Source organism: Balaenoptera acutorostrata, unplaced genomic scaffold (genome assembly GCF_949987535.1).
Source record: "Balaenoptera acutorostrata unplaced genomic scaffold, mBalAcu1.1 scaffold_818, whole genome shotgun sequence".
In the NCBI taxonomy this organism is placed as follows: Eukaryota; Metazoa; Chordata; class Mammalia; order Artiodactyla; family Balaenopteridae; genus Balaenoptera; species Balaenoptera acutorostrata.
This window is the reverse complement of record NW_026645613.1, coordinates 99,368-107,647: the sequence shown is the minus strand read 5'-3', so window position 1 is coordinate 107,647 and position 8,280 is coordinate 99,368. Positions and strand designations below refer to the sequence as shown.

The 8,280-nt window shown below is 46.1% G+C and overlaps 2 pseudogenes; both read right to left on the bottom strand.

The window, feature by feature from the left end:
• Positions 1-391: 391 nt before the first annotated feature.
• LOC130706643 (E3 ubiquitin-protein ligase makorin-1-like) lies at positions 392-1,819 on the bottom strand (annotated as a pseudogene).
• Positions 1,820-6,741: 4,922 nt separating this feature from the next.
• LOC130706641 (E3 ubiquitin-protein ligase makorin-1-like) lies at positions 6,742-8,169 on the bottom strand (annotated as a pseudogene).
• Positions 8,170-8,280: the final 111 nt, after the last annotated feature.

The following is an 8,280-nucleotide window of genomic DNA, read 5'->3' as shown; positions in this document are numbered from 1 at the left end:
TCTTGGACCCAAAAGCGGGGCCAATGCTGTTACTTTTGAACCTGGGGTCCTCAAAAATGAGTACTGGAAATCCAGAAATGCTCCCCTTGAACTGTGTGAATCTGGCTGAAAACAGATGACGCAGCAAACCTACACTCTGTCTGACCCTTAAATTCATGTTACAAGAAAACTAACTTTAAGATTCATTTTTGTAACTTTTTTAAACAGAGAAAACAACATACTCCTTGGGGAAAGGTGAGGGATTGAGAAGACAGGCCCTGGGTAAAAATTATTACGACAGCACCTGGAGTTGAGAGGCCTGCCTAGAAGAGAACCACGGGCACTGCTGCCACCAGCGGGGAGGGCTGCCGTCTGAGGCTCAGCAGACCAGTTCACACGCCCAGCAAAGCTGCTATAGATCCAAGTCATAAAAATCTTCCAGCTCATCGTGAAACAAGTCCCACTCGTCTTCAGAGTCTGTCAGGTCGTCGTCCCCACCTGCAGCCAAAAGCACAAGCAACATCTCGCCCAGCTCAAAGGTGACAACCTCTTCTTCGTCGTTGTCAAAGGGGTTGCCGTTCTCTCTTTCCTCAATGAGCTCCCAGAAGTGGTTCCTTCGTTGGGCCCGGTATGTGCTTGATGTTCCCACTGTCTGTCTCTGTGGCTCCTCTCTACGGCATCAGGGTACGCATGCTTGTAAACGCAGTTCCCTCCAAATGGGCAGCTCCTACGTCCTTCGTCAAAATACCTGCACGCCTTGTTGCTCATTGCCTCCTTGTATTTCTGAATGAGTTTCTGCTTCTCTTCTTTCTCCTCCACCCAGTACTCACTTGGAATGACAATGTTAGATGTGATCCGGCATTCTGGGCAGTACTTTATGATCTTGCTCTCAGATTGCTTAGCACTCCTCCACTTGCGAATACACTTGAGACAGTAGGTGTGGTTGCAGTTGGAGAGGATTCCGAAGCGGCGCTCGCGGGGGTTGGCTTTCTCATAGACCACCTCCGTGCAGATCCCACACACCATGTCCTTGCTGTGCTGCACAGCAAACGAGAGCTCCATGTCCTTCTCATGGGCCTCGATGCAAGATTTTATATGTTGTGATCTTTGGGCAGCATCCACTGGATGGAAGACCTACAGCCCACACATATCACACGCGTCTCCATGGAGATACACACAGTTCTCCCCATATCGGCACTCTCCCACTGCAGCATAGGGGCAGATCTGCTTCTTTGTTTCCACTGCAATTTGCTCCTTCTCTGATTCTTCCTTGGTCACTGAGCCCTGCAGGGGTGCTTCAGTGGAGGAAGGGGCAGTACGGCCACAGTAGGGCTGCCCAGGAACAAACTCAATGGCGTTCACCCAGTCTTCTGAACCCGCTCCTACAGTTGAAAAGTTTGAATTTCTTGACTCAGCTTCGCCCATATGCATTTCACCCATCTGTCCAACTACTGATGAGAGACTTGAGGAAGCAGCAAGGGGTGACTTTGCAGTTAGAGCTGTAGCAGTTGCAATGGCTTGCTGTGTTCATATTTGCAGCGGTCTCCGTAAATACAGTACCCTCGCTGAACATACTTGTACACTACACCATATGGACTGTCAGAGAGGTCACGTGAGTATCGACAGTTATCTCCTTCCTTACAAACCCCATGCATGAAATACCTGCAGGTGACCTGTTTGGTCCAGCCGCCGCCGCTGCCGTCGCTGCCAAATCCCATGCCCCCAGGGACGGGGAGGTGACTGTGGGGATAGGGGTGGGGGAGGCCGCTGCCACCGCCGCCCCTGCCGCTCCTGCTCCTGATGTTGTGGCTGTTGTTCCCGGAGCTGCAGCCTCCGCCATTACTGTTTATCCCACACAGCAGTGGCGCCGGAACTTCCGGGATCACATAATTCCGGTCCGGCTGAGGGGGGAGAAGGTGGCGAGGCGAGGGGTGGGATGGGGAAGGACACTGAGGCGCCCGCTCACTCCCCTCTGCCCCGCGTCGCGTCTCTGAGCGCTCTCGCCGCTCGAACTGCGGGCCGGAGCCCGAGCACCCCCTTCTCATTACTTCTTGTTCGTATTTTTAAGTAAATTTTTATTTGTTATCACAGCAGATTTGATTACAATATTTTGTTTGCTCTAGGTGTGCAAGATGTGGTTCTTTCACACATATACATATATCTATTCTTCTTCGTATCCTTTTCCCATGTAGGTTATGACACAATGTTGAGTAGTCTTCTCTTGGTATTCTATAGGTCTTTGGTGATTCTGTGTTTCACATGTGTTTGTATATCTCTGTTAACCCCAATATCGTAATGTATCCAATCCTCACACCTTTCCATTTGGTGAACCATAAGTTTGCTTAATGAATCTGTGATTGCCTTTCTCTGTGGAAATATCTTCATTGGTATCAATTTTTTGGTAACACCTACAAGCGATAGGATAGGATATGTGTCTTTCGCTTTCTCACTTACTACAAGTTGCGTGATTACTTCTAGACTCATCTATGGTGCTGCAAATGGCATTGTTTCATTTTTTCGCTAGCTAATATTCCATCTCTACATGTAGCAGTTCTTCTTTGTCCCCCCATCTGTTGGTGGACTTTTTGGTTACTTCCATATCTTGGCTATTGTAATACTGTGCAGTGCAGTTTTGCCTGCCTGTGTCTTTCCAGTTCTGTCTTCAGAGGTTATAGGTCCAGGAAGGGGCCTGCTGGATCATATGGTAGCTCAATATTTCCCTTTTAAAGGCACTTCCATTCAGTTCTCATTAGTGGCTCTTTCCAAGTTATGTCCCTCTTAAAGTTGAGCGTATGCATTTCTCCACAACACCTTCAGCATTTATTGTTTATAGTTTTCTTGCTGATGGTTATTCTGACTGGTTTGAGATAATACTGCTTCGTGGTTGAATTTGCATGTGTCTCATAATCCGTTGAAATTGAGCTTTAAGGCACGTGCTTTGATTTTTCAATCTGTGATTACAGCTTAGTTCTTCAAAGTGTTTTCTTAAAGTATGTGTCACATTTTGAAATGCTTTGGCCATTTACCTCCCTCTAAACATTTTGAGGGCAGGTTTCATTTACAGCCCTGCCGTACTTGTTCATATGAAGTGAGCATTAGCACAGGTTTTAAAGCTGCTTTTGCAGGTAACGGCCAGAGGACGGCAGCCTTTCTACGTTCCCCACTCTGGTAACTAGGGAAACAGCCCTCCCGGCCAGTGGTGTTCCTCGGTTATAAATTAGAGTGGAATGTGCCCGGATAAACCCACAACAGCAGATGTCTCCTTACTTTTGTTTGTTTTTTAAATTTAATTAATATTTTTTATTGGAGTAATATTCCATTGTGTACATAGACCACTTCTTCTTGGTGCATTCCTGTATTGATGGGTATTTTCGTTGCTTCCAAGTGTTGGCTATGGTAAATATTGCTGGAGTGCAGGATTGCCAGCCTGTGACTTTTTGATTCTCATTTCTCAGGGGTTACGCCCAGCACTGGGTGTGAATGATTGACTTGTAGCTCAATGTTCAAAGCACCTCCATTGTGTTTTCATTAGTGGCTCTTACCACGTCCCCCATAGAAGAGAGGGTAAGCATCTCTCCACAATCATTTCAGCATTTGTTGTTTGCAGCATTTTTGCTAATGGCCATTCTGACGGCTGTGAGCTGATCGGTTTTTGTAATTTGGGTTTGCATGTCTTTAAAAATTCCTAAAATTCATCATTTTTCCTCGCCTTTTTGTTTTCTGTTAAAAAAAATGTGAGTACAATATACCTCTTGAAATTGTCATCTTGAAAGGTTGCCCTCTTTTGAAATTTTGGTCGATTTTCGACCCCAGGAATTTTTGGAGGGCAGGTGTCATTTAAATAAATGCAAGTTTGGTGAATATTTAGTGACCTTTAGCAATGTGTTTAAAGCTGCTGTTGTGGGAAATGGCCACAAGGAGGCATCATTTCTCCGTTCCCAAATCTGGGTACTAAGGCAGCAGAGCCTTCCAGGAAGTCGTGTTCCTAGGTTTTAAATTAGAATGGAATGTGCCAGGAGAAACCCCCATAAGTTTATGTCTCATTACTTCTTGGTTTTTTTTTTACTTTTTTTAATCTGGGTAAAGATTAGAATATTGTTTGTCCTAGGTGTACAGAATCTGGTTCATTTGTACATTATATATGTCTATTCTTGTACAGATCCTCTTCCCATGTAAAATATTACAGAGTGTTCTGCAGACCTCCCTTGCTATATGGTCGGTCTTTTTGATAAATGTATATAATATGTATTTGTATACGTATAGTAACACTAATCTTAATTTATCCATTCCCCCCACCTTTCCTTTTACATGAGCATAGTTTGTTTTCTAATTCTGTGAGCGTCTTTCTCTGTGGAAATATGTTCATTTGTGTCAGTTATTAGCTAACCCCTGTAAGTGATATCATAGGATATAGGTCTTTTGCTTTCCGACTTACATCATGTTTGGTGATTATCCCCAGGTTCACCTGTGGTGCCTCAAAGAGCAGTGTTTCATTGTTTTCCATGGCTAATATTCCATTGGGTACATGAACCACTTCTTCTTTATCCATTCACCTGTTGAAGAACATTTTGGTTGCTTCACTGTCTTGGCTATTGTGAATAAGGCTGCAGTGCAGCTTTTGCAGCCTATGTCTTCTCGATTCTGGTCTTCTCAGGTGAGAGGCCCAGTGGCGTGCCTGCTGGATTAAATGGTACCTCAATTTTTACTTTTTAATGCAGCTCCTTTCGGTTCTCGTTGTCGGCTGTTACGACTTTACGTCTCACCAGCAGGTAGAGGGTACACAGTTCTCTAAAGCCCCTTCAGCATTTATTGTTTGTAGAGTTTTTGCTGATGGTCAGGCGACTGGTGTGCGTTGAAACCTTTTTGTAGATTAGATTGCATGAGTCTAATACTTCCTGAGGTTGAGCTTTTATCCATTTTCCTTTTTTTTAAAGAGAGTGAGTAAAACTTAACTCTTCATACTATCTTCTTGAAAAATTTGCCTGTTTTGAATTGTTTTCTCCATTCCTTACCTCAGCACAATTTTTGAGGGCAGGTGTCCTTTACGGCCCCGAGTCCTTCTGAACGTTAATGACCTTTAGCTGTGGGTGTAAAGCCGCTCTTGCGGGAAACGGCCACAAGGCGGCCTCATTTCTCCTTTACCAAAACTGGTTACTAATGCAACAGAGCCTTAATGGAAGTGGTGTTCTAGGTTGTAAACTAGAATGGAATGTGCCAGGAAAAAGCCCTTTAAGTTTATGTCTCTTTACTTCTTTTGTGGAGGGGGGGGGGAGGGAGGTTTAAAATTGTTTTATATGGGAAAAGTGCGTCTTACAAAAGGGCTGCTGAAAAAGACAGAGACCCCTGCAAGAATTACTTGTCTTTGCTTAACGTGAAAGTATGAGTGGTATCCAAGGAATCAAAGCAGTAGATGGACAAATCAGGGGCATCTCCAAGTTACTTTCAGGAAATAGAGCAACAAAACGCAAATTTATATTTTCTGATCAAGGAATTCTTCTAAGAATTTAACTTTAGCTTACCTCGTGGATTACCACCCCATCCGTCCCCTTTTAGTGGAAAAACATGACTTACTACTGCAAACCAATTACTCCGCTACAGGAAACACCTTAGAAAATAGTTTTCAATCACACCTGTCTAGCTGCAAAGCTCAGGGATGGAATGAGGCAAATACCCACACAAACGGACCCAACAACCCGACAACAAAACCCCTCAAATGAGGACAAAGGTTTGTCAAAAAGTGCCTGGACTAGAAAGTCTAGGAGATCATAAAACATTAAATACAACTGTGTAACTGAGACCCAGTTTGTGTTAATACATGAGATAACCAGATAGTTGAACCTCTATGGCTAAGCCCATTTCCCTATTTATATAGACAGAGCTTGCCCTGCTCTATTAACAGCTACCAATATACTGCTTTGTCCTTTAAGATCTATTTGCCACACGAGGCTGAAACCACTAAACTTGAGTTTTTCCACTAAGGCTACAGACACTGCATCTATGCAGGGATGAGAAGCTTGTTACACACTCCCACGTACCAAGTCTATCAGCCCTTGGGAGTCAACTTCCAACTCTGCATTTATTTTATTCCGCTATATCTTTATATGTGTTCTTTCACAATTTTCCTATCAGGCTAAACACAGCAAAAATCTCAACACAGTCGCACCTGGTTCTGGTTACCCAGCAGTAGTACTTGTGTGCAATTAAACAAGAGATGAAAACCACAGAACGAGTGCACAGGGTGGGGATTCCAGGGCAGGGAACAGATATAAAAACACAGATGTGCAGAATTCACCAGAAACCTCAAGCATCCGCCTAAGTCTATAGCAGAAGGCTACATGCCACAGTTCAGATCCTTCACCTAACACCCCAATTCTTGGACCCAAAAGCGGGGCCAATGCTGTTACTTTTGAACCTGGGGTCCTCAAAAATGAGTACTGGAAATCCAGAAATGCTCCCCTTGAACTGTGTGAATCTGGCTGAAAACAGATGACGCAGCAAACCTACACTCTGTCTGACCCTTAAATTCATGTTACAAGAAAACTAACTTTAAGATTCATTTTTGTAACTTTTTTAAACAGAGAAAACAACATACTCCTTGGGGAAAGGTGAGGGATTGAGAAGACAGGCCCTGGGTAAAAATTATTACGACAGCACCTGGAGTTGAGAGGCCTGCCTAGAAGAGAACCACGGGCACTGCTGCCACCAGCGGGGAGGGCTGCCGTCTGAGGCTCAGCAGACCAGTTCACACGCCCAGCAAAGCTGCTATAGATCCAAGTCATAAAAATCTTCCAGCTCATCGTGAAACAAGTCCCACTCGTCTTCAGAGTCTGTCAGGTCGTCGTCCCCACCTGCAGCCAAAAGCACAAGCAACATCTCGCCCAGCTCAAAGGTGACAACCTCTTCTTCGTCGTTGTCAAAGGGGTTGCCGTTCTCTCTTTCCTCAATGAGCTCCCAGAAGTGGTTCCTTCGTTGGGCCCGGTATGTGCTTGATGTTCCCACTGTCTGTCTCTGTGGCTCCTCTCTACGGCATCAGGGTACGCATGCTTGTAAACGCAGTTCCCTCCAAATGGGCAGCTCCTACGTCCTTCGTCAAAATACCTGCACGCCTTGTTGCTCATTGCCTCCTTGTATTTCTGAATGAGTTTCTGCTTCTCTTCTTTCTCCTCCACCCAGTACTCACTTGGAATGACAATGTTAGATGTGATCCGGCATTCTGGGCAGTACTTTATGATCTTGCTCTCAGATTGCTTAGCACTCCTCCACTTGCGAATACACTTGAGACAGTAGGTGTGGTTGCAGTTGGAGAGGATTCCGAAGCGGCGCTCGCGGGGGTTGGCTTTCTCATAGACCACCTCCGTGCAGATCCCACACACCATGTCCTTGCTGTGCTGCACAGCAAACGAGAGCTCCATGTCCTTCTCATGGGCCTCGATGCAAGATTTTATATGTTGTGATCTTTGGGCAGCATCCACTGGATGGAAGACCTACAGCCCACACATATCACACGCGTCTCCATGGAGATACACACAGTTCTCCCCATATCGGCACTCTCCCACTGCAGCATAGGGGCAGATCTGCTTCTTTGTTTCCACTGCAATTTGCTCCTTCTCTGATTCTTCCTTGGTCACTGAGCCCTGCAGGGGTGCTTCAGTGGAGGAAGGGGCAGTACGGCCACAGTAGGGCTGCCCAGGAACAAACTCAATGGCGTTCACCCAGTCTTCTGAACCCGCTCCTACAGTTGAAAAGTTTGAATTTCTTGACTCAGCTTCGCCCATATGCATTTCACCCATCTGTCCAACTACTGATGAGAGACTTGAGGAAGCAGCAAGGGGTGACTTTGCAGTTAGAGCTGTAGCAGTTGCAATGGCTTGCTGTGTTCATATTTGCAGCGGTCTCCGTAAATACAGTACCCTCGCTGAACATACTTGTACACTACACCATATGGACTGTCAGAGAGGTCACGTGAGTATCGACAGTTATCTCCTTCCTTACAAACCCCATGCATGAAATACCTGCAGGTGACCTGTTTGGTCCAGCCGCCGCCGCTGCCGTCGCTGCCAAATCCCATGCCCCCAGGGACGGGGAGGTGACTGTGGGGATAGGGGTGGGGGAGGCCGCTGCCACCGCCGCCCCTGCCGCTCCTGCTCCTGATGTTGTGGCTGTTGTTCCCGGAGCTGCAGCCTCCGCCATTACTGTTTATCCCACACAGCAGTGGCGCCGGAACTTCCGGGATCACATAATTCCGGTCCGGCTGAGGGGGGAGAAGGTGGCGAGGCGAGGGGTGGGATGGGGAAGGACACT